The 27,998-nt window shown below is 36.8% G+C and overlaps 1 long non-coding RNA gene across 2 annotated transcripts; it reads left to right on the forward strand.

Moving 5' to 3' along the window:
• The first annotated feature begins 227 nt into the window (after positions 1 to 227).
• Positions 228 to 27,998, forward strand: LOC102153896. Of its 2 annotated transcripts, XR_005383543.1 has the most exons (6): positions 235 to 296; positions 12,360 to 12,457; positions 15,320 to 15,479; positions 18,757 to 18,840; positions 27,165 to 27,222; positions 27,843 to 27,998. It is a non-coding gene; the product is annotated as an uncharacterized LOC102153896 (long non-coding RNA). The 2 variants fall into 2 exon arrangements; XR_005383542.1 differs by lacking the exon at positions 12,360 to 12,457 and having other exon boundaries at positions 228 to 296.

Below are 27,998 nucleotides of genomic sequence, written 5' to 3' on the forward strand. Positions count from 1 at the left end.
TAACTAATTAATGTATTTATTAGATTCTACATGTAAGTGCAATCCTACAGTATTTGTCTTTCTCTGTTAGACTTAGTTCACTTAGTATGATGCCCTTGAGTTCCATCTATGTTGTCACAAATGGCAAGATGTCATTCATCTTTATGGCTGAGTAATATTTCATTGTTCACAATTTCTTTATCCATTCATCCATCAATAGACATTTAAGTTGCTTCCCTCTCTTGGCTCCTGTAAATAATGCTGCAATGAACATGGGGGTGCATATCTTTTCAAGTCCGTGTTTTCATTTTCTCCAGGTAAATACCTAGAAGTAGAATTGCTGGATCATGTAATAGTTCTCATTAAAAAAAAAAAAATATATATATATATATATATATATATATATATATATATATAATTTATTTATAGAGAAATCAGGGGGCAAGGGTAGAGGGGGAGGGCAAGATAAACTCAAGCAGACTCTATGCTGAGCACAGAGAGTGATACGGGGCTTGATCTCACAACCCTGAGGTCACTACCTGAACTGAAACCAAGAGTCAGATGCTTAACCAACTGTGCCACCCAGGCGTTCCTCTATTTGTAACTTTTGGAGGAACCTTGTACTGTTTTCCATAGTGGAAAGTTTATATTCCCATCAACAGTGTATAAGGTTCCCTTTTCTCCAAATCCTTGACAATACTTGTTATATTCAGTCTTTTCGATAATACCTGTTCTGACAAGTGTGAGGTGATATCTCATCATGGTTTTGATTTGCCTTTTCCTGGTGCTTAGTGATGTTACGCATCTTTTCTCTTCACATGTCTATTAGCCATTTGTATGTTTTCTTTGAAAAAAATGCCTACTCAGATCTTCTGCTCATTTTTAATTGGATTGTTTGTTTTTTTGTTTACTATTGAATTGTACAAGTTCTTACTATATTTTGGATACTAACCTCTTATCAGATATATAATTTAAAAATATTTACTCCCATTCAATAGGTTGCCTTTTCATTTGCTGATGGCTTCCATGACTGGGGAGAAGCTTTTTAGTTTGATGTATTCCCACTTGTTTGTTTCTGCTTTTGTTGTTTTTGCTTTTGGTGTCAGATACAAAAAAACTTATTGCCACGACTTATGTGAAGGATCTTACTACCTTTGTTTTCTTCTAGGAATTTTATGATTCCAAGTCTTACATTTGAGTCTTTAATCCACTTTAATTTTTTGTGTATGGTGTAAGACAGTGGTCCATTTCATCATTTTGCATGCGGTTGTCCAATTTTCCCAATATCATTTATTGAAGAGAATGTCCTTTCCCCATTGTAATTCTTGACTCTTTGTCATAAATTAATTGATTATATATACACAGGTTTATTTCTGGGCTCTCTATTCTACCATTGATCAACATGACTGTTTTAAGTGCCAATACTCTGCTGTTTTAATTGCTACAGCTTTGTAAAATAGTTTGAAATTAGGAAGTGTGATGCTTTCAGCTCTGTTCTTTCTCGAGATTGCTTTGGCTATTTAGTCTTTTATGATTCCATACAAATTTTAGGATTTTTTTGTTTGGTTTCTGTGAAAAATGCCACCATTGGAATTTTGAAGGGATTACATTTGAATTTTTATATTGCTTTGGGTAGTATAGACATTTTAACAATGTAAATTCTTCTAATCCATGAACACAGAATACTTTCACATTTGTTTGTGTCCTCTTCAATTTATTTCATTAATGCCTTGTAGTTTTCAACATACAGTGGTTTTCACCTACTTGGTTAAATTTGTTCCCAGGTATTTTATTAGGCTTTATGCCATTGCAAATGGAATTGTTTTCTTAGTTGCTCTTTCTGATAGTTCTTTGTTAGTGTATTGAAATGCACTGATCTTTGCATATACATTTTGTATCTTGCAATTTCACTGAATTTGTTTATTAGTTCCAACAACTTTTTTATGAGTCTTTAGGGTTTTCAAAATATAATATGTCATTTGCAAATAGTGACAGTTTGACTGTTTCCTTTCTAAACTGGATGCCTCCCCACCCCCTTTTTTTGCCTAACTCTTCTGGCTAAGACTTCCAAAACTATGTTTAATAAAAGTGGCAAGAATAGGCAGCCTTGTTTTGCTCCTAACCTTAGAGAAAAAGTTTTCAGCTTTTTACCATTGAGTACAGTGTTAGCAATGTACTTGACGTTTATGGCCTTTATTATGTTGAGATATGGCCTCTCTATACCTTCTTTGATGAGACTTTATCATAAATACATGGCACATTTTGCCAAATGTTTTTCTGTATCTATTGAGATGGTCATATAATTCTTACCTTTCATCTTGTTAATGTGGTATATATCACATCGACTCATTTGTGGATGTTGAACAATTCTTGCATCCCTAGAATAAATCCCACTCCAATCATGGTGTATAATCTTCTAAAATATTGTTGAATTTAGTCTGTTAATTTTTTTTGAAGATTTTTGCATCTAAGTTCATTCATGAGGGATATTGGCCTGTAATTTTCTCTTCCGGTGACATCCGTGTCTGTTTTTATCAGGATAATGCTGGCTTTATAAGATGCATTTGAAAGAATTCTCTCTTATACTTTTTTTTTTCTCTTATACTTTTTGGAAGTTTGAGAAGAAATGGTATTAATTTTTCTTCCAATGTTTGGTAGAATTCACTAGTGAAGCTGTTGGTCTTGGACTTTCATTTGTTGGGAGATTTTTGATTACTGATTCAATCTCCTTACTAGAAATTAGTCTGCTCAGATTATTTATTTCATCATGATTCAGTCTTGGTAGGTTGTATGTTTCTAAGAATATATCCATTTATTTTAAGTTTTCAAATTGGTTAGTGTCTAATTGTTGATACTAGTCTATTATGATCCTTTGGATTTCTGTGATGATAATTGCAATTTCCCTTTCATTTCTAATTTTATTTACTTGAGTCCTCTCTTTCTTTTGATGAATCTAGCTAAAGATTTGTCAATTTTGTTTATCTTTTCAAAGAATCAGTTTTTAGTTTCACTGATCTTTTCTACTATCTTTTTGGTCTCTATATCATTTATTTCTGTTTTAATCTTTGTTATTTTCTACTTTCTACTAACTTTGGTCTTCGTTCTCTTTCTAGTTTCTTCAGGTGTAGAGTTACAATTTTTGGTTCAAGTTTTTCTTGTTTTTTGAGGTAGGCATTTATAACTATGAAATTGCCTTTTAGATGTGCTCTTGCTGCATCCCCCAAATTTTGGTATGTTTCAATTTCATTTTTATTTGTCTCAAGGTAATTACTGATTTTTCTTATTGATTTTTCTTTTAATTTTTAGTTTGACCCCTTGGTTGTTCAGTAGCATGTTGTTTAGTGTCCACATATTCATGAATTTTCTAGTTTTCTTTGTAGGTCCATTTTCTTTTGTCAATGCCACTCCTAGTGGGGCTCCTCCTCTACTCTGCTTCACTCTGCTCCACATAGAACTAAAAGAAATATTCTATTATTTTAAAGCACAACACTACTGGCTTCACCTTCTCAATTGCCTAGAGTCCCGTGTAGTGGCACAACTCTTCCAGTATTTGGAAAGAACAGGTCTGTGGAGCTATCTAGACCTGATTTGAAATCCTATTTCTTCTCTCACCAATTCCATGCTTTTTGAAAAATAAAATTGTTTGGAGCTCTATTTTCACCTACTCATGGGCTAGTGTGGTCATTGCTTTTGCTGTGAGGGCTAGGTATCATCAATATCCTGTGGTCATCTTTATCTTTTAGTACTAATTGAGCATGTATTACATGCTAGACACATACTTGGTATGAAGGAAACAGAAGTGAACACAATCAATGCAGTACTTACCAACATGTTTCAAGTCCAGAGGAAAGATATATTTAAGAGCTAAGGAGAACATAGTGAGCATGATGCAAGGGTGAGTAAATTGGTGATAGAAAAGGGTTTAGCAAGGGAATAAAGATCTTTGTAAGTCTATTAGAATTCTGTTGCACTTACAAGTCCAGGTGACTGCCTCTTTTGGATGATATATTCTCTGAGAACAAGCACTGAGTCTGCTCCACCTTGTGCAAACCTTTCAGCCATCCAAAGTAAGAGCTTAATAAAACTCTGTTAAGCTCAAGTCTTTACTGTAGACTCTTTACATGTTATTGCTAAATGAAATAGACTCGATATGTCATCAGAGAAGGACTAGACAGTGGGCTTCTTCAGAACAACCACTATTTCCCTATTAATCTTGGTACTCTTTGTATCTTGTCTGGAGTCAGGTATAAAGAAGATATGCAAAATATTATTATTGAATAAATGAACAAACCTAAAATCTAAAAGTACCTTTGTCCATCACTAAAATTCTCAAAGTGAAGGAATAGATTTTATGAATGTTTGTGCTAACTGAACACTTGAAACTTATCATGAGTAAACAAATCCTATCCTACTATGTCTTAAATATACTCTGCATGAATAAGGTGCGAGTTTTACAATCTCATTTGCTCTATCTATGTAAAAGCTTTTTATTTGGCTTCAAAGTCTTCAACTTCACAGCAAAATTTCATTATGTCCCAGCTGAGTTCTGTTTAATGGAATTAAATTTCACCCTTTCTAATTATCTTTTGGAACAGACAATCTTTACAGAATAATTAGTAATAGAAGAACATAATGGATCATTGTCTTTATTACTGCAAAGAAATCCTAGATGCTGCTCTAAATCTTAAAAAAAGATCTCATGAAATATAAAATGTATTGAATCCTTCCTCTTAAATTATGTAACATTTAAACTTTGTCAACATAGCTTAAAGATGATGGGAGGTAATTATTTTCCTCCTTCACTTTAAATTATTTTATGAAACTACTTTAATGATCCCATTCAAATTAATTATGCTTACATTTCATTTTCAAGATTTTTTTATTGGTAGAACGTTCTATTATCAAACACAATTTAAATGCGTATTTTTCTCACTCATCTCAAGATCTATTTTGCTTCCTTGTACAATTTTTTCCTAGACCCTAACCTAAGTTTATTAAATTGTATATATGAAATATGAGAGGACTAAAAATATAGCTACTTCAATATTTTAAAAAAGTGAATGAAGTTTAATTAAACATCATTCCACTTACTCAACCAAAAAAAGCGTAGTGCCATTGGAAAAATTGTGTAAAATGTAACTCAGTGAAAAAGAAACATCCAAACATGGGTAGAAAAAAAATACCAATAGACAAAAAAATTGTTGGTGTTTTTTTTTTCCTCTCTAAACATTCAAACAATTAAAACTTACCTTTAAAAATGGAAGATGGAAAATGTGGTAGAAAAATGAGTAGGGTCCTTCTTGGACTTTTAGTCTTTATAGTTTAATTTGTTGAGAATTTAAAATTACAGTAATTGCCCTTAAATAACTGACATTATTTGACACCACAACAACAGAGGAGTGGAAATGACTGACAAACACACAAAAGACTTTTGTTATCTTTGTTTGTCTGCCTGAATAAATCTCAACAACTATTTCAAAGATTTAAATTTATAGCATACTTAATCGCCATTAGATGTCCAATCCTACTGGCTTTCAGCTAAGTTTCACTGACACTCAACATTTTTGGTATCAACTTCTTTAACACATCTAGTTTGTCTCAACAGCTATCTTTAAGCTAAATTATTACCTCTAAATTAAACATTTTGATAAAATATGTGGAATTAAACAGAATTAACTTGAGTTAAGTAGAGCTCCTTCTTTCTTCCTCCTCTATACTGAGGACTGGATTGTGGGGTAGAGAAGGGGGTGTTTGAAATGGTGAATTTGAAAAATATAACCTACTCTCTACCCTCCATATATGATGGTAAGCTGGTTAATATTTGGTTTAATGATTCCTTTCTTAGCAAATCAAGCACATTTAAGAAATTGATACCCCAAACCATTTATTGTGACTTAGTTACTCAAAGAAAATCAGGTCTGCCATATAATTTAGAATTCCTGCAAAGAATTTAGAATGCATATATCATGGATGAAAGATAGAGTTTTTTTCTGTATTATTTTTATTTAAGTATTTAGTTCTTATATTGTTGCACTTCCAAAATAAAGCATAATCTACAAAAAGTCCATTTTATTTCCTAGTGAAAATAGACACTTAGAGAAAACAATTGAATTGAAATAATTCCCTAATTGGTATCACTCTTTACATTTGGAAAACTGTTTTCCCCTATATTCACTTGACATTACCTGGCTTGTAAAAATTTACCTCTGTTTTGTGTTTTAATTTTGATATCAAGTTCCATCCATACTGAAACAAGAGACACAACTCATTCTATGCGCATTAGAGTATAGTGACTTTCTGATTGGTAGTAAAGTAAGGAAATACTACATACCATATAAAGAAGAGTCTTCCGGGGTGTATGAATGAAATAGGAAATGTATTAGGTTTCTAAGAGGTCAGAGGGGTTAGGTCAGGAGGATGAATGAGGCACCGGGGTCTTTAAGCTCAGTAGTGCGGGGTTCACTTCAGAGGAAAGATTCTGTTTTTTGTTTTTTGTTTTTTGTTTTTTTTAAATAGATGTGTTCTTCTTTGCCCTTTCTTACATTACCTTAATGGATTAAAATATACTAATTTATTTGCTTATTGTTCATACTGCTTGAGATCAAGTACACAAAATTATGAAGATCTGATTTTTTCTTTAGTCCTCTTCTAGTACCTTTATGAAGTCAGGGAAAACATACCTCGCTTATCTTGGCTCTAAGAACTTTTCCCCTGGAGCTGTTTGGACCATACCAGCTATTTATACTAATTGCCTAATTAACCAGCAGAACCTAGTATTCATTCTTCTGGCCAAATAAGGGAATTTCCCTCTCTCTTCCTCACCTGGCACAGGTGAAAAGCTCCCAAAGCTTAAGATCTGATATGGTCATTGCAATATCCTTCTTTCCTTCCTCCTTCCAAAACGACAAAGCGGGGAGTATCTTTTTTTTTTTTTTTTTTTTTTTGATGGCTAATGAAGTTTTCACCCCTTTACACAGGAAATAAATCTCTTTTCAAATCTGAAGCATTTCAACAACCTGTAAATGTGAAATCACTGATACTCTTTCAACTATGTCAAATTGAGCTGCAATCTCATTCTTTGAGCTGAGGATGTTCAGAATTTGGATATTGAATTCAAAATTAGGGATTGATCTTCTCTCAATGACCAGAAAACTTTAATTTAATCCATAGGTACTCTGATATTTGAGCCAGCATTTGAAGAGGCAACTGGCACATGGTAGAAATTATTTTTAGCAACTTAAAGGTGAAATATGTACGGACCTATCAGTTTTTAGTATCCAGTTATTTAAGATCAGTCATACACCAATGACAGGCAGAGAATCTGATGTCTTCATCCAGCTTTCAGAGAGGAGACAATGATCCTGGGTACCAGGCCTTCCTGTGAATGTAGTTGCTCCTAAACTGATAGGATCAGCAAACTTCCTAAAGCCTACAGGGGGATTGATGTTTTTAAAAGAGTTGTTTAGGAAAACAAGAGAAGCAGGGGTTTCTACACTTTGGGGTAGAAGGGACAAGAGTAGGGAGAATTTTTTTTTTTTTTAACCTGCAACAAAGGATTATTTCTTTGTTGATTCTATTCTGACAGGGAAGGAAAATGTGTTCTTTCACTGCATTTCTCTTTAAAGATTTATTTGAGGCAAATCTGTGTTCAAAGTGGAGCTTAACAAAAGGGGACATATTGATCATGTGAGTGGCAAACACAGAAACATCACCTGAGAAATAATAAATTCATCAGTTATATATCAAACTAACCCAGCATTTAATTTTGGACTCTCTATGGGCAATTATTTGACTACAATTATAATAGATAATTCTTAATTTTAATATCACTGTTTGAATATGTGTAATCCTGGTAGGAGGATAGTTTTACCACTTTGATTCAGGTATCCTTTACTAGTAACATTAATTTGGAAAGTTGATGTGCAAATGGACTGCTTTGTTGTATTTTGATTTATAAAAACTTTATTCATTTGTATCTAATTCAGTACAAGTTATATGGATCTTGGATCCCTTTGTTAGTGACATATTGACTCTGGGTTGAAATTATTTGAAAGATCATTTTTCTTTTACTAACTATGAGAAGGTATTAGTGAGTCTACTTCATTCTTACCACACTTATGAGAAGTAAAACCACCTTTCTTCTAAAGTTACAGGTCCAAAGATTAATTATCTGTTTTATATTATTAGAGATTCTCAGAGCAAAACCAGAAAAGTTTGCTTATGGCATGCTTGATAACAGAATTTCAGTAATTCCTTTCTGGTGGTTAACATTTTAACCACCAAATAGGAGGAAAAAAGCAATTAGTATCAATGTTATCTTTTACATTATCGCAAAAATAATAAATGTTGAATGATATGTCAAGACTTCTGCATATGCATATGTGTATATATTTTTAGAAGCACACTTATTTGTAATAATTTTAATGAAAGGAGTATTTAGCAACAAAATGTTCTATTTGGAGGCATACTTTAATTTTTTTTTCAAATTTCTTGTCCACAGTTGTCTTTCACCACTACTAGTTTGTATTATTAGAGCAATACATTAAGAAACACAATATATCTTTTTGTTATTGAAAACATTTAATAGTCAAGTTGAAGTTCATAAAATATTTTTGTGATAAACGTTGGGGAGAAAAAAGATACAAAGAAACATACACAACTAAAATATAAATTGAATGAATATTCTGTTATCATCTGCCAGAGGGAATAAACACTTACATTTATTTTCTTTTTTAAAGTGTACCTAGTAACTGTATATCTTTTCCCTCCTCACTTCTATTTGGTTCTTTGATCAATTAATTCATGGTTTTACCTAAGTAGAGGACCATGCAAACATACTAGTATTTTGCTAAGTTGCAAACAGCAACATTAGAAAGAAATAGTAATTGATCTGCCAGTTGCTGGATATCTGGCTGTTGATCTCAGTCATACACAGGGATTCTCAGTCATACCCAGGAAACAAAAGATCCAGAACAGTAGGGCTTTCTTTTGAAAGTAGCTGTATGCTGGCTATTAAATGTTAAGGCTGGTTCTATGCATGGAAAGTTTTATTTGCTCCTCCAAGAAAATACCTTATGTTGGTAGGACTCCCACACTGAGAAAAGCATTCTAGTGCTTTTTGAAATAATCATATGTTTCTCAGAGCTTTGTTATGACTTCCTAGTAAACCAAACTATACATAATGTTGGTGGGGATGGTCCGGATCAACCGGATAATGCACAATGATCAACCTTGTGATAATGCACAATAATGTTTAAACCATGTGAATGCCCAGCCATAATAGCAAGGATGGGAGACACCATTTACTAAAGACCTGCATATATGGCTGGCACTGCGTATATAGCAGATACTGCAAATATGCTACATGAATTTCCATACCACAACCACCTCACAAGATAGTTATCATCATCATTATTATATTACATTATTATGTTTCCCATTTTATAGAGGAGCAAACTGAGAGGCAGAGGTAGTAACTTGACAAAATTTTTAGAATTAAGAACCTAACATAAATCTGATAAACTTTCCAATCAATATCTAAAAATGAAAGCTGCAGTTAGGTGAAAAACTCCACAGAGCATTTTCATCCAGGACAGTTCAACAAAATACTTTAACCAAAGAATTTTCCAGTTTAAATTAACCACTTGTTGAAAACATGGAATGATTCCTGACTTTGCCTAAAGCGTTAATAATAGAGTGATCACTGTGTGTTTTTAGCTGCTACATCAGGTAAATGGAAGGCTACTCACCACTTACCGTGTATGTCAATCTATTATTCTTCCACTGTGGAGTTTTTATTGTGATGCTTCTAAAACTGTATTTCAGAGTGTAAGCAATATAAAAATATAAAAATATGAAAATACAATGGTGTTTTAAGAAACTCCCTATTTGTTAAAATGTCGTGTTTTTTTTTTTCTTCATGAATAACAAATGTGGCATATTTTGCTAAATCTTTAAGAGATATTCAGGTACTGGATTACTTATACATTGAGATTCGTTCTATACAAGCATATATTTCTTATGTGAATCACCAATCAATAAAAAAAAAGACTTTGTCTCCTACATATACAAATCTTCTGGTATACAATTCATGATAATCATTATTCTATTCTTCTCAGATTTTACTTTTTTTCCCTCCTGTTAAATCAAAGTGCATAGAAGATTGAGAGAGGATTGCAATAGCCCAAACAAATACATTATATAATTTGGCAATGGGAACAAACTGTATTAAAAATGACATCATAAAAAAAAATCAAGATGCCTGGAGACAGATAAAACTCAGACTGGGTTTAGTCAAGCAAATTACATGTATTATTTTTGTCATAGTTCTTTTTTTTTAAGGTTTTTCTACCCTTTGTCTGCCCGTAAGACTTTCCTGCGCCTTAAAGAGACATTATTGTTACTATTATTATTGAGTCTAATTGACACTGGTTATTTTTTTTGAAAAAAAAAATAATGAGATGGACAAGTTGGTCTCTGACTTTTGGAGAAAAATATTCATAAGTCATTTGAAGCTAATAGACTTGAAATAACTTGTGACCTATATAGATGACAAAATGTCTTGAAGGGAGATATAATTATTGACTCCATCTTACGGACGATGAAACCGGGGGTTTGGGAGATTAGGTCACTTGTTCAGTGTTGTAATGGAAAGTTATTAAACTGAGATTTAAGCCCAGATTGGTTTGACTCCAAAATTTGCCAAACTAACCTGTAACACAGTCCTGCCTCCTACATTCAGAATCCGAAAACATTCACACTGAGTGCCAGGTCGGAGATTGTAGACCAGCCCCTTTCTTTTACAGATGAGGAGACTGAAGTTTTGAAAGGAACTATGTCTTGCCCATCATCGTAACAGATTAGTGACTGAGCAGGACTAGAACTCAGGTTTCCTGCCTTCAAGTCCAGACGGCACACCATTCTCTCATTCAATGAAATTTGCATGACCCAGGAGACTGGAAGACTAGCTTTGCAGTTTAACACACCATATAAAAAACCAAAGAGCTAAATTTGGGTTGCTTCTGTGTTTTCTAACTTGCAGCTGCTTCATTGCAGGATCATACAACACATGATGCTACAGGGACTTAGAGCCACACATAAAACATATTAAATGTAGTCGGCAGTGATGAGATTTGGTACCAAATAAGAAGCTTTAATTAATTTTAAATGGTGCTTTTCATAGTGTCAAAAGCTCAGTCCACTGAAGTGGAAAAGGGGGTTGGAATGGTGAGATCCTAGCAACCCGGCTAATCTGGGCCCTTCTGAGCAAGCTCATTTAGAATTCTTACATCAGTGCATCGGCACGCTGAGGTGGGGCTCATGGGGACAAACAAAATAGCAACCCCAACTCCAGCACCACTCAGAATCCCGCATCCCGGGGAGGCCTGAGAGCTCAGCTGTATTAAGGGGCCGTTGGAGTTTCCCTGTTATTTGTCTACTTTTTGAGGATTAGAACTTCCGCTGGGCTGTGTTCATCTGTGCTGAGAATTTAAACGCAGTGCATGCAACAACAGGAACAGTGAGATCTGCTAGAAATGTTCAAAAAGAAGTCTGTTTGGACTTTTCAAAGCTTTAGATGCACAAAGAGAAGTAAATTGAGGGGTTTCCGGTTTCTTCTGGGAGTCTACATTGGGTGGTGTTTTCTTTTTTTTCTATTTCCTTTTCTTCTCTCATGAACTTTTATTTTAAAAACTGATTATGCAGATATTCACCATATAGACCCATTTGTGTGGCATCATGTTAGAAAGGCTGAGATATTCCTGTGGTTCTTAAACATACACACAAGCTCATGAACCTTCTTTTCCTCTCTGTGACATATCAATGTGAACTATCATTATGAAAGACCTTCCTCATAGAGACCACAGAACCACACAGCAAAAGGAAAATAGTAAGGATTATTTGAAGTTTTTCTATGATAGTTCCCTGGCTTCGCAGCCAAGGAAACTGAGGCTCAGGTTGCTATGACAAGGTTAAGGACACATCTCCAGGTTTCTCCATTTCCCTGTTCTTTTCCTAATTATACATCTCATCATTTATAGGCATTGTTTACAAGAGTAGTGTACAAATAAGAGGCAGGTGCCACTTGCGAGTGTGACATGTTCACTATTTTTAATGCAACAATGTTATGTGTATGCTGATGATAATATTAATATGTCATCATTAGTTCTTAACAAACGAAGCACTCATTTGGGTCAGTAATCATAAGTCCAAGATATTTTATTTCTCCCTGTTCTTTCATCTTACATAAATGCATACCTTGTCACCATGAAATAACTAACAGTAAAATAATTCTAAATTTCTAATGGCTATCCATTTGTTAACAAGATCCATAAGCCTTTATTTTTCCAAACTCAGATGTGATTTTGTTTTGTCTCTTACAGAGAAAAAGAGTGAAACAACATCCATTCTCTATTCATGATCTCTGTTCCTTTCGTATGTACAAGGGTCTCTAGAATGAGAGGGCAGTTCTGCAGCCTAGGTGAGTTGCTAGCAGTGGTGGGAATTACAGACAAAACGATTTAGGCAAGCATCCAAAAATAAATGCCTAGCCAGTGGTCTACTCTCTGAAAAGGAACTAGAAATGATCAGGTTTCCATCACAGGATTTTTAGAAACTTGATATTTGCAAGATTGAAAATATTTTAAGGAAATCCTTTCTTAAGGTGTTCTTGTTTTTTACAATTTTTAGTTCAGATTCAATTAGCATGAGGAAGTAGAGGGAAGAGCAAACAGAATAACAATTGTCCTTTACATTTAATTAAGGAAAGACCATGACATTGATTTTCTAATATTTTAAATATTTTATTGATGAAAAGTCACAGAAGCTCAGGTCAACTCTCTATTGGGAGTTTTAGCTTTTTTTTTTTTTTTTTTTTTAAGGATATTTGAGATACTCCTCACAGTTATCTAAGCTAGTCCAGTCATCACACTCACCCTTCCTTGAGTATCCAAACATTCCTCCACCCTCAGCAACCAATTAGATTTTCTTTTCCACTTGACCCTCTACCTCCTTAAACACAGCCCAAATATGAGATGCTGGCATTAGGGTGGTTATACTGAATTTTTATGTCGAATATATCTTTATATTGAATTTTATCATCATGTTCTGATCTAGCAATCTTTCAATACAGAAGGAAAAAACAAAATTTAAAGGAGCCTGCTTATCTTGTTTTATTAGCTCTTACCATCAAAATATTTTATGTGGTATTCATTCAACATCCATATTCCAGTAGCTATTGAATAAACAAAAATCAGAATGTTCTTGGCATATATGAAATATAATACTACCAAATATTAGAATAACTGAATCAATGGAATTTATAAATAGATATCTGTTTTGCCCATCTGCGCAGCTAAAATGCAAATAATGTATTAATTACAACTTTGAACAGAAGAGAAATGAAGCTTAGACACTAATCTAAAAACATTCTTTTTTCACGTGTACAAGTATACAGTATGTAGCCATCTGCCTCAATCACCTAATAACAGAGTAAGTAATACCATAGCAGGTAGTAGATCCTGTAAGTGTAGGAAACGGAGGGAGGTGTGAGTATATGGGGAGGAATCCAAAAACTGTCACTGGAAAAATAGTAACTTTGTACACATTTTTAATCATTGCTGAGGGAAGGGTAAAGAACTTTTGTTGGCTTTATATAAGTTCAACAACAAGAGAGTAAAGGTTAAGAATCCTACTTTCATTTCTAGTGTGGAATTAGAAGTCCATTCTCCCATCAATACACAGGGGATTTGCACACGAGAATGAGAGTTACATGAGCAAATCCTTCAGGGATCTGTGAGAAAATAAACTCTAACAAGGATATTTGAACTACATTTTACAATAGACTGATCATCAAAAAAAGACACACATGTGGAAATTTTAATATTTCAAGAGGAATCTACAAATACATGTCTACGTGTATAGACATGTATTTATATACTTTCATAAACCATATACATAGATACTTGAAATCCGTGTGGGTCGCTATGGTTATGCACTAACTCTTAGCCAGTAAAACGAAGTAACTCATTAAGCACTCCAACTAGTTTTTGTTACTGTGCTCTTTTGAGGAAATGATCGCAACATATACAATTTCACTCAAATAATTGAAATGATATCATGGCAAAACTCAAATGGCACATCATATGAATTTTGCTTTTACAGTCTTCCTTTTTTTAGTCACCTCACCCATAAAACACCCATACATGTGATCATTGCAATTTTTTTCACTTGAGCCTTTTCAGACAATAGATGGAAGCATCTCTATTTTCCTTGAAAAAGACCAAAAGGGACAAATTCCCCATCTTCTTTTGCAGGAACGCTTTGGATGTTAGCATGCGGATTTTAGCATAAAACATTTCTCCATCATGGGAAAAGCAGTGCGCTACAGTAAATGAAGAGAGACAATTCTTACGCTAACATGTACCTTATAATATCAAAACCTGTGAGGACATGGCTAAGAGGCCCGTGTTTATGCGATTATTTCCGTTCTTCGCAATCTGTTTGCTTACCCCTATGGCAACTTGTTGATAAGAGGAAGTCTTTTGTGAGAGGCGGCGTGAAAAACAATGAAAAGCATCAGATTTAATAAAGTATCTGAGGAAAGTCTTAAAATGACACCCATACTAGGAAGGGAAAGCCAAATTTGCTTTTTCTGAGGGGAATTTGTGTTCGTCAGGAAGGGTTCCTGGAGGCTTTGTTTGGAGGCCTTGATGTGTGACCAGTGCGCTATAGGCCGCCCCTCACCCTTGCCCTCCTTCTACCACCGCTCTGCCCACCCATACTGACACCGCAGGGGGAAGGGTTTCAGAGGAGAAAGAATCAAAAGCTGAGGGACGGGGAAAAAAAAAGTGCTTTTCAGGGTCTGATGTGTGGGAATCAAATGAGAGGCCTAGCTCAAATCCGGTCGCCAGGCAACCAAAGTGATATGCTGAGGGAATATCATTAAAGTTGGAAAGTAAGCAGTCTCTCTGAATTAGTAAACCAACCACAGGATTGACGACGCACCCGAACTCTCTCAGGGCTGGAGGGCCATTTCTCCAAGGAGGACAAGCAGGGGCTTTGCTAAGTTAAAGGGGGAACGGAGAGGGACAGGGAGAGAGAGAACGCAGCTGATTTGTAGAGTTTTTTCATAAAAAAAAGACAATGGCTGTCCAGACATGGAGTTGGTGGTAAAATATGGTGGCTGCCACGGCTGCAGCTGGCTGGCTCTCTGACACAAGATTAATAAGTTGCTGTTTCCTAGCCGACCAGAACCTAGTGGGAACTATCCAGCATTTTATCTTGAATTGTGGGTAACAGCCTTACTGCAAGCTGGCCTAGTTTACTGCTCTGTTTTTTCCAGATCTCCCGAAGTGCAGCAAACATCTGTGACTCTAATGAGGTCATCATTGAGGGTGTCCAGAGAGCCGGGCCCTGAGAACTGACCTCACCTCTGCCTGAACATAAAGTACAAGTGCTGTGGGGAAGCAGGACAAATTAAATGGGGGAGCTGGCACTTGGCTGTAAGTTAAGCCCTTAAGAAACTTTTTGCTGTGATTAAAAAAGAGAGGGAGAGAGGGAGAGAGAGAGAGAAGAGATTGAGGTTCAGAAATGACAGTACAACAAAGCAGTAGCAAGCCTACAGAATTAGATTTAGGCCTCACTGATGAATATTATCACTGACATGAACAAGCAAAGCTTATCTGGGCCTTCCTTCTTGAAAGGCTGAATAAAATTGAATTGCCAACTTCTGCATTTTACCACATTTTGGTGGAAATGGCTCAGAGACCTACATGATTTAAAATGAAGCCTGAGTGAATTCAACCACAAAGCATTATGTGTGTGTGTGTGTGTGTGTGTTTCTGACAGCAAAATCTCACACATCATGTGACATGGCATATCATTTATAACTAATTTGATTAAAGACACAGAAAACAATTCAAACTTTTCCAGATAGGTCTTCCTCTCCCCCAACCGGTTATTCCAACAGAATCATAGTTTTTATAAATAATACCACCAAACAAATATGCGAGCACAACCCAAAACTGTACTGAAATCAGTTAAATATGATAATTATTTACTCATCTGAGGCAAGAATATCTACGCAATGTCTCTATCTAATGCTTCCTTTGAAAACTCCATCTTATGGGATGATAAATGTTAGCTTTAGAGAAAAGGAACATGTTTTAAATTTGGAGGGGAAAAAGAACAGGTTTCTGAAAACTGTCCCTATCATAAAATTTATAAGTGCACTGGCCATGTGTTGATTAGTATTGTCCATTTCAGCCACACCTGCCCACAGAGAACAATCAACTCAGTGGTGTCATCTTTGATGCCTAAGGAAGTGGCATAGATAAAGTCCAGGAGGAGAAAAAAAAAAAAAAAAAGATCAAGTTCGTCTTCAAAACTCATCTAGGAACCATAATTCATATGTATCAACTCACTGCATACAGATATATTTATCCCTGCGATAAAGTCCATGAGATCCAGGGTGTCATGTTCTGGTATTTTTACAGAGTTTGATTTTGGAAAAAATGAGAATATTATGATTGGGTTGAAAAAGAAAATGAAAATTTTCAAGTTTGTATTTTATTATTCTCACATTCTTACTTTTTAGACTGTATCAAACGCAAGGGCTACAGAAGGCAAATAATGGAGCAACCACTTTCTTCAAAACCAGTAAATGTTGCATGATACTCTCACTTGACCACATGTACCTGTGACGTGGGGACGAGAAGGCAGTAGCAGATGGGCTAGCCAGGAGAAACTGTTGACCATTTCTGATTGACAATGAGCCTCCCCACTATGATAGCAAAAGGGATGTTGAGGTGCTGTCCTAGGCTTAATTTACGAATGACGATCATTATGGATTGGGGATATTATGAACCTGTGCTTAAGACGCAGGCCATCCGAGATGAAAGTTTAAAAATAACGCTGCAGAGAAGTTCTAGTACTACCTACAAGTCCTTCAGTGAAGACAGTTTCACCTTAGAAGAAAAAAGGCTGCAGTTCATTGTTCAAGGTCTTGAGCTAGATTTTAATGGAAAGAGAGACTTATAAAACAAACAAACAAAAAAACCTCTGCTTACAAGCAAACTGGGGAGAGGAACAGTTGGGGAACAGAGAGCTATACCATTACACTCTCAATTTTCAGGAAGGGCTTGGCTAATGCCCATTTCAAGGCTGAGTTTATTTTTTAAATGCAAATGAAGGAAGTGTTGCGTTCAGCTTTGCAAACAGTTTTCAGAAATCCTGTTGGCCTACATTTAGCTTGGAAGCTGCACCCTGTACCAAGTGTAGGGGCTCAAACAATCAAGCAGTTGTTTGCCTCACTCACATTCCTGAGGCAATCTGGTTCCAGCTGAACTCCTTGGGAACAGTCTGGGCTATGTACCTCTGGGGCATCTGCTCCAATTAGCACTGACCCTTGGGGGCCTCCTTGCTGGCCCTAGGTCACTCCCAACCTCTTGGACTCTGGGTAAACCAGATTGTTTTAGGAGTCTCTAAGCTTTCCATGACCCCAAGACAAACTGGACATCCAGGCTCACCAAGAGAAATTCAGTCACCCTGGAAAACCGACACCAACATGGCCTCTTTTGAGTTCTCTGGGCCAGAGAGGAGACACATACGGTAAGATCTTTGCCATGATTGAGGAACAATAGAAAAGATGAACCAGAGAGTGCTTGGCCAGGCTAAACTCTATTGCCTGAAACAAGTACAAGCTGTAAGGTCTCATAGAACTGAAGTTGACTCTTGGATCTTCTCTACCTACTGGATGGCGTTGCTCAAGTCACTAAATGCTACAATTTCAATTTCCTCATGTGTAAAATGGGGACAAAGATTCCCGCCCTACAGTGTTTTCATGAAAATCCAGTAGCTTAATGTATGTAACATGTTCCCTAAAATGCCTCGCTCATAGAAGGTCCTCAGAAAATGCGAACTTATTGCAAAAACTGAAACCCATCATAGTTGATGAGGACAGTACCACTTCTGGGAAAATCAGAGGCCACATAATTCTTTAAGCCCCTCTGTTCTGTTGTGGTTCATGACCAGTATGTGGCTAACCCTTCCTTTCTAAGGAAGCAAACAACTCAACTGCTTTTTGTGCCACTCTCCATCTAGCACTTCTAGGCACTGAGGGGATGACAGAAGGAATGTATGACGTGATCTCCAGCCTTGAGAATCTAACTGCAAGAGCAGCACTTACAGAGTATGAAGCAACTTAATAATAATTTAGGCACAAACTGCACAGTCCTGATTAATACATGCAATGGGAGCTGAACGAAGGGAGGAATTGACACTAGCTGCCATGGTCAGAAAAAGCTCCATGGAATTGTTGGGCTCAGCCAGTATTTACTGAGTGTCTATTATGAGCCAGATACTGAGGCAGAGCCAAATACAGTATGACCCGTTCTCTAAGATGCTTGGGACCTAGACTGGAGAAAGACACATTAATACACCATTTGAAAACAGTGCAGTGAGTGTTAAGAATGAGTATTGGGGGAGGAGTGTGCTGAAAGAGCATGGAAGAAATATGTTTAAGTTGACTTAGAAGGACAAATTGGGTCTAAGTAAACCCTTGCAGTTAGACCAGCATGAACAAAGATGTAACAATCAAGGTACTTGTGTGTGTGTGTGTGTGTGTGTGTGTGCGTGCACGCACGTGCACGCATGTGTGAGGGAGCAGGACAGAGAGAGAAAAAGAGTATATAAGTGGAAGAAAAAATAGAACTTCTAAAATTAGATCCAAGATTTAAAGAAGAGCCTATTTTAAATGGCTATCTCTATTTCTTTTTACAGATGAAGCAGATGCTCATGCTAAGAGGCTCTCATGGTTCATGACTCGTAGGTTATGAAGTCAAAAGATTCTTGGCTATGGCTTTAGTGAGTGACCTGGTGGGATAGAGGGCAGCCATGAGTTTTTTCACAGAGGAATCCAACTCCTATCTCCTATCATAGAAAAATTTTAAAAAAAAGAAAAAAGAAAAATTTTACAGGCTCGTGGGATCAACCAGAGTGGGACTAGAACCAGAGATGGTTTTGTGAGCTGGTTTTCTGATCAAGGCCTTTTCTTGGGAATTAGCCAATTAAGAAGAGATCTGGGCCAAGGCGTCCCAGGAGAATCAGCTGGGCAGGGTAGAAGTGAAGGGACTACGAGAATGGTGATGAAGACTGTATTTCTGGAGTTGGCTGACAAAAAGAAACTAGAACTAGACACAACTTTGGGACTCTCTGAAGTCCCCTGTATCACAACCCAATTCCCAAAAAAATCCTCCCTACTTCTTTGTCTTGAGTTACCTATTGTCCTGGCCTATTGTCCTGCTGTGTTGGCTGTCTGCCCTGTATGCTGGTGCCAAGATAGCAAAGGTTTTAGGTACTGAGTCATTTTTAGATGGGTCATTCATGGCTCTATCTCATGGAATTATCCATACTTTTAAAATGATAATCTGAGCCACAGTAACCCAGGAGATCTCTAGCGCTAGAATGAATGTTCGTTTGAGAAGTGTGGGCAATCATAGGATTCAAGCATCCCATGGAGCAGCAAGATACCTGGAGGTATTTACTTGCCTCCACCATGGGGATTGTACATAACCAAGCAATAGTTCTGTTGTGTGATTATTTAAGCAGCATTGGGAAGATCAAGCTGCTGAAATATAACCACTCCATACAGCCTAAGAGTCATTTGGGGTTTTCCCTTCTCCTTTCATTCAACAAGCATTTATTAAGCACCTGCTATGAGCTAGACACTGTGTTAGGGACAGTTTCTGTCCTCGAAAGGTCATGGTCAAGTGGAGGAGACTAAAGGAGTGAGAAGTATAGATACACATAAGCACAGGACATTGAGGGAACCCAAAGGAGTGGCCTTTGGAATCAGAAAAGGTTTCAGGGAGAGGAGACAAAACAACATGGAATAGTTGACCTGATTGTATGCAGAGGCAAGTTGGGATGGAGAGAGCTGAAGCAGGATGGGCAGGCAGGTGTCAAGGTCTTACAGGGCAGGCTAATAAGTAAGAGTATTACCATAATGTAGATAAAGTTCTGTTGAAGGTCATAACCAAGAAAGTGGCACCATTAGTGTTGTTTTTATAGCAATCTTCTAGCAGCTGAGAGATAGAACACCTTCAGAGGTAGAGATGGGACAGGAGGATACCACCAATCTGAGTGAACATGTGGAAAAAACATGAAAATATTATTAGTTACCCTTCTACAGATGAAAGAATTGAGATTCCAGTTAGTTTACTTGATCAAATTTTCATGGCTCCCCATTGGAGTTACTTGAGGACAGGGACCCAGGTTTCTTATGTTGGCATTCTTTCTTTGTCTAGGCAATCCCCAGGTCCATAGGAAGCACTCAAAAACTGTCTGCTGAGTCCATGGAAATGGAGGACAAGCAACCGGCTTTCGGTGCTCTGATCTGGAGCTTCTTCTACAACCACAGGCTGCTTCCCTGAAGGAGTTTAATCTTGGATATGATTAAAGGCTGGGGCAGCAGTTATGTGTAGTACATCCCAGCACTAGTAGGCCCTTTGCGAACCCTGAGCTGAGCAGGCTAGTCTTGGGAGAAGGGCGTTCTGAGGAGGCAAAAGAGGAAGCATCACATTCAATCTCCAAGGGGATTGTTAGAGTGTGAGGTACTGGGCAAGGGTTGCAGGCATTAGGTTGTCAAAGAGGAGCACTTGAGCAATTGAGTCAGAAAGAGGTCACTAAGCTTTGGAGTCGGGGATGGAGAGACAGGCAGAGAAATTTCTAAGCGGTAGGAGAGACTCAGGAAGGAGATGAGACAAGTCCCACTTTGACACTGGTTTTCGCTCTGCCTCTTCCTCACTCCTCCACCCCAAAGACTAAGTGAGGAACTTTTTATCTCTTTCCTTCATTGGGTCAGTTCAATTTGTTACCAGGCATGTAACACATACTGCCTATTCCTAGAGTAAAAGTGAGTGTGAGTGTTGACTGCACAGCACACTAAAGTCTGAGCTCTGGGAACTTTTGGCCTCAGTTTCCTATCTGTTAAATGGAAATAATAGTACCTACTTCATAAAATCACTTCGAGGATTTAATAGATGATGTTTTATAAAGATATTAGCATAGTGTGTGACCCAAAGTAAGTATGGAAAACAAGATTAGCCTTGATTATTTTCAGGTGCAAGGGAGGTAAGAGGGTCATGGAACCAATAATTAAATTGGTTCAACTACAACAACTACATTAAACGAATTGGCCACTGGATGGCTCTTGAAAAACATCTTTTCTGTCCATCTCTGCTTCTCATGAGCCTAAGGGATCTGGTCCCAGGGTGACTTGTACAGAAACCCAAGGGAAGGCCCTGGCGACCAGCCAGTGTGTGGGGCCACCAAGAGGTGGCTCACGGAGCCCTGGGGTAGCCAACTATGAAAGCAAGAACCAGCAGCTTGAGGACATACTTAGAAATTAGTCTACATAATCATTTTTTGAAAAATACCAGACTAGCTAAGATTGAGAAGAACAAGAAATATAGTCATTTCTTTTAAATGCAGCTGATCAAGACCACCAACCCTGATTTGGACCCATGAATATCTGAGGAGTTGAAATACAAAGGGGGGCTATATTTCCACTAATCTTATTTGTTTTCATGGGCATAATGTAAAAAGATAAATAAAGCATTAGGAAAAACAAGCCAACCCTTAATAGCCCAAAGAATCTTATTCAAAAGAAAACAAATATAGCATTTGATTTCACCAGAAAAACTTCTGATTGAAACATCTGCTCTTAGCATTTTCACCGATACATTTTCCCAATTATTATAACCTTGGTATTTCTCATAGACACTAAATCAGCATAGAGACTAGTAGAGAGCATATATAATGAAGTGTGAAATAGTGTTTAAGTCAAACTTAAATTGAAACAGAGCTAAAAATTCCTATCGTCTTCAAAAATAAAAACGTTATTTCCACTTTTAGAAATCTGGCCTACACCAATAGACAAAAATTAAGCCAATGAATTATGCACAAAGATATTTATTACAGAATTTTTTAATGGGCAGGAATTGAAAACTAAATGCCTGTTCCGTAACAGGGGATCTGTTAAAACCATACACTGGAATATTATGCAGTTATTAGAAATGACACACATTAGGGGCGCCTGGGTGGCCGAGTCAGTTAAGCATCTGTCTTGGGCTCAGGTCATGATCCCAGGTCCTGAGATGGAGCCCCGTGTGGGACTCCCTGCTCAGTGGAGAGCCTGCTTCTCCTTCTCCCTCTTCTGCTCCCCCTGTTTGCATTCTCTCTCTCTCTCTCAAATAAATATATAAAACTTTTAAAAAAGAAATGATATACATTAATAATTTTAAAGATGTGAGGAAAATGCCCAAGATCTACTATTAAATACAAAAGCATACAGAACCACAAATGAAGTGTGATATTAAATATATTTAGTAATAAGAATATAAAGAAAGTAATAAAATATTAATAGTGATTATCTTCCGGTGATAAGATTATGGGTTATTTTCCTTCCCTATTGTAATGTTTTCTAACTTTATAAACCATGTGCATGTAGGATTTTTATATTTGGTTTTAAAAACACAATAAAATTATCTTGCACAGTTATAGTGTTTTAGACCTTTAAAAGGAATGAATTATTTCTTTTTTTTTATTTTATATATTGTTTTTTTTTAAAGACTTTTATTTATTTATTCATGAGAGACACAGAGAGAGAGGCAGAGACACAGGCAGAGGGAGAAGCCGACTCCATGCAGGGAGCCCAATGCGGGACTCGATCCCGGGACTCCAGGATCACGCCCTGGGCCAAAGGCAGGCGCTAAACTGCTGCGCCACCCAGGGATCCCCAGGAATGAATTATTTCTGCCCATAACAAATTCCACTTAAGTCTACGATGGGAAGATTGACAACCAGTTCTGAATCATGAGTTCCAAACACTTTCCCCTCCTAGTCCCAGACCTCCTACTCTCAAACCATTTTTCAGTCAGAGTTTCTGATTTCTTTTTTTTTCCTTAAGATTTTATTTATTTATTTATTTATTTATTTATTTATTTATTTGAGAGAGAGAGAGAGAGCACGAGCAGGGAGAGGAGCAGAGGGAGAGGGACAAGCAGACTCTGCACTGAACTTGGAGTGTGATGTGGGGCTGCATCTTATAACCAAGATCATAACCTGAGCTGAAATCAAGAGTCAGATTCTTTTTTTCTTTTTTCTAAGAGTCATATTCTTAACCGACTGGGCCACCCAGGCACCCCCAGAGTTTCTGATTTCTGAGTCTATTCACAGATTGTACTTCCCACTTGTTCCCCTTCTTCATCTTCATGAGATAGCTGAATGCCTATCTCATACCAGTCTCTCCTGTCTCTTACTCTTACCCTGTCTTCTCTCATATTAACTAGTGGAAAAGGTATGAAGGTAACAAATAGTTGCACTGGGCAAGAAGGTAGATGTATGACTTGTTTTGAGAAAAAACAGCATTTAAAAACATAAAAAACAAAGTGACCCTGCATTAGAATAATTCACACTAATAAACACCTTTAGGATGTACTGTCGCGCATTTGAAATTCAATTTGATTGTTAAAAGTATGAGTTTTCCTTAACTTCTTAGGATCTGTCTAGTGGTTCTCCATCTAGCTTCTGTCTTCAAGTTCTTCTTCAGTAGATTACCTGACCCTGAGGTATAGAAGCCCAGGCAAGGTGTCAGGGAAGCAGCATGGATGGCCTTGCTCTTTAGGCTAGGATTAGCTTAAGGCAAGTGAGATACTAGCTCCTGGCACAGAATTTAAGGCAGTATGGAATGTGAACTTGTAATTGAGATAAATACTATCCTAATGCAATATTTTTTAAAATCAAAATTAATGCAAAAAATTCATGATGAAAAAATATCAAAATTTTGAATAAAGGGCAGTACCATGCCAAGCCATATTAGATGGAATCTGAGGTAAAAGGAAAAAAAGGTGCACCCTTTTAAATATGTTCTTATGTATATTTTAATGGTTTGTTTTTCCCAGAACATTAAAATTATTTAAGAATATTGAAATATTGAGGGGCACCTGAGTGGCTCAGTCAGTTGAATGACGACTCTTGGTTTCATCTCAGGTCATTATCTTGGTGTCCTGGGATGGGCCCTGACTTGGGTTCCATGCCAGTGGGGAGTCTGCTTGGGGACTTTCTCTGTCCCTCTCCCTCTGCCCTTCAACCCCCTCTAAAATGAATCAATCTTAAATAAAAAGAATATTGAAACATTGAGGGATGCTTGGGTGATGCAGTCAGTTAAGTGACTGGCTCTTCGTTTTGGCTCAGGTCATTATTTCAGGGTCTTGGGATCCAGCCCTGCATCCATCCCTGCATGAAGCCCCATGTAGGGCTCCAAGCTCAGCATGCAGTTTGCTTAAGACTCTCTCACCCTCTGCCCCTTCCCTGCACTCATTTGCTCTCTCTCTCTTGAAAATAAATAAATAAATATTTAAAAAATTTAAAAAGAATATTGAAACATTGAAAAATGGTGTATTTTCATTCTTCAGGAATGAAAGAATCACTCTTCAAATTCTGTCATTTCCCCAAAACCATGATGAAAAGACCCAATACTCGGTTAAACATTCAACAAGTACGGCATCTGAGATCAACTTAACTGTGAATTAAAATTCCTATCCCTGGATTAGACACTGAGGGCGTAGCTTCTGCGACTGGACCTCTTACACCTATACCATTCGGTCACACATAGGTGTTGAGCACCCACTGCATGCAACTCATTTCCTAGGCACTGACGCTACACTAGTGCATAAGACAGACCAGAGCCTGGTATCTTGGAACTCCAATTTTACTGAGCCCTTGATTAACTGGTTTTGCTGTTTTTTTTTTGTTGTTGTTGTTGTTTTTGCTTTTAATGGATATTTATTTCTCACTAACCTTTTCTTTTTTGAGCTGCTTTAATTTACTCTCTGTTCATCTATATCATTCTTTGGATTACTGAAATGGATTGTCTTGTTCTAACTCTTGCATTTTGCACCAGACCTTTATACTTCTGTTGATGGTTTGTTTTCCACATATAAAAGCGTCCCCTTCCACACTGCCTTTGCTTTTTCTATTTCCTACTTTGCCTTTGCACATAGATGTTCACCAAATATTTGAGGATCACTTGATTGTTGAATGAAAGCATCAGTAGGAGAAACAACAAAAGAAGGAACCAATGAATGAATGTACCGGGTCCCTGGAGAGGTACAAGGGAGGAAGAGAGGCAGGATTATCATGTATCACCTTGCTGTCTTCATAGGTTTGATACATGGATATGTGATCATGGTCTGTGTTGTTTGTACATGTTAAAGAGTATGCACAGGTAGGATAGGAGCAACAGGATAAGTCCCTCATGGCTGTGACATTTCAGAAAGAACATAGGCCTGAGAGATGTGTGTTACGTTGAGTAAGTCATTCTTCAGTGAGTAAGTCTCTGCTTTCTCATCTGTAGAATAGGGGAGCTGAATCTAGAAGTGAAATGTGTCTTTCCATCTCTGACACAGGTTAGATTCACAGCCTAATGCTGCAGGGTGCTAATGAGGAATGCCTTGAATTCATTTGTGCTTTTGGTGTTCATAAAAATGGAGTGCTTTGTAATTCTACAATATAAACACCAGTCAGGAGAAGGAGAGCAATTGTATTTTTTTCTTGATGAGGATTAGAAGAAATAACTGTATGATTCCAAGGTGCCCCTTTGGTATTCAGTTAATGTTAAAATGAAGAAAGCACAAAACAAATGAACAAACAGACAGACAAACCTTGGGTCCCTTCCGGGACAAAATATCTCTGGTGTAGCCTGTTCTGCTTTGAGAAATTTTGCACTAATGTATGGTGTGTATGTGTATGTTGGGGGGAGGAGGACATTATTTTGTATTAATTTAACCCTTGAGAGAATTGGTAAATCAAATGCTAGCTCCTGGATACTATTAACAGTATCTAATATTTGTAGAATGTTTTACAGATTACAAGGAAATTTTCACATTTATACTCCCATTTAATCTTCATGACAGTCCTGTGGTATGGGAATTTCTTATTATAATCCTTTTTCATATGTGAGAAAATGAGCTGAGCCTGTGATGCCCATCTTTGGACACCAAACCTCTAGGTCTTTTCAGACACAGATTTTTTGAATCTTTTTCAAGGAGGAAGGGCCCCAAGTGGAACAGGCATCCAGCAGAGGCTGTGCCATTGTCTCTCAGAGATTAAGGGAAAGCTTCCTGCTTTGGAGGATAGAGTGGAATAAATCAGTAGTCCCCCCAAACCTGGTCTCAACGTAGACTTGTGGAATCAGAATCTCCAGAGAGTAATTTAAATTTCAGTCATGGAGAAACTTTAGAATTTTATAATTTTTTTTGTATTAAAAATCTTTTATATGAAATTTTAGTATGCATTCAGTAACTATCATGTAGAAAACTTACATTATATTTGGTCCTTCCCATTTTGTTTGTGCATATGTGTGTGCACATCTGGGGATCTATGGATTCTCAGAACTTTTCTCGACTATGAAATTTAAATATCTAAAACACAATGGTGTACACCCATCATATTTATCATATTCTTTCCTCCATAGAAATCTCAATGGTTCTTCATTACTAATTCAATATGTGAATTCCTCTAAGTTTAACTTTGATTACAAACTGTCTGTTTGATCTCAGCCGCTTTAGGTTTTCATTTTTAAGCTGTAAAATTAGGTTGTTTGATGAAATAGTCTCTAAAACACTTCACTTAAATTCTATGGATTTATAAGTTAAAGGAGTACTGTGTCATTCAAACAGCAATAAGCCAACTGTTCCCGGAAAATCTCCGGAAGACAGAGCAATCTGGCTGGGGAAACCCCCACCTTTCCTGAGTGGTGTTGGCCCAATGAGGGTGGTCTGGGTGTCAACTCTCAGAAGCAAGAGCTTCACTCATTTCCAGGAAGGTAGCTAAAGCAGGCATTCTTCCACTGAATTAAACCCTAATACATGTTTATCAAAATATCATAATTAAGTAGAACGTAATGAAGTAAAAGGTAATCACTCAATATGAACTGTCCAGATGACAATTCAATGTTAACTTTCCCTAGTATATTACATTTAGGTCTTTTAAGATTTTTGTTTTATCTAGTGTTAAGAACCCATCTCACTTTTTGAGTGAACTAATTGATTTCTCTTTCTTCTCTCCTTCCTTCCTTCTTTCTTCTTTCCTTTTTTTTCCTTCTTATTCCATTGGCACTTTAACAGAAAATGAACATCTTCATGACTCATTTTAATCCAGATCTCATCACATGCATGGAAAGAGGTAAATCAGAACAATGAATGTGTGCTGTGAAAATGGAAAATAAAGTGGTGATAGATAACTATTATTGTGGTTGTTATGATATTGTCAAATTAAATTCATGTACAATATGTCCATTCAGAAATCCAGCAAAACACAAAAACTTTTTTTTTTCTTGCCTTTTTTAAAAAGCTTTGTTTTAAAAAGACACCTTCCTGTCACTGGTGCTTGTAAGTGAATAAAATGAAATTGATGCCTAGCAGGGGGAAAAAAAGGAAAATACTTCTTTACTTTGTGTTAAGAATACGTGACATCTTTGCTGTCAGTGATAGCAAAGTGAAATACATACCAAATATGTCTTGACATAACTTGACAGGAATGTATGTCTTCTTTTCTCTCATTTATTTTTGTGATAAGAATATGTGATTTTGCTGCCAAGGAAACTTGTAATGTTGTAGAGAAATGGAAATGAAATTGTGTTGGGTATGTCCAATTTCCCCTGACAGAGTGGCATAAGCTATAGCATGCATGCAGTCTTGGGAAGTTAACAACAGGCCTCAGCCAGCAAGACCCAGGCGTTGACATTTGTCAAAACAACTTTCCTCAACACATCAAAATGTTCCTTTCTCTTTTGTGTTATTCAGATGTGTTCGGGTGACTACATTTTAGAAAACGGTGTCTGTCAGAGAATCATTGCCATCCACATGTGAGCGATATCAAGAGAAATATCTTTCTGACTCAAGCTTATGCCTATTCTGTTTTGATTGTTCTTAATCTACAAGTGTCCTTGAAAACCAATC

The sequence above is a fragment of the Canis lupus genome, chromosome 34, assembly GCF_011100685.1.
Source record: "Canis lupus familiaris isolate Mischka breed German Shepherd chromosome 34, alternate assembly UU_Cfam_GSD_1.0, whole genome shotgun sequence".
NCBI lineage: Eukaryota > Metazoa > Chordata > Mammalia > Carnivora > Canidae > Canis > Canis lupus.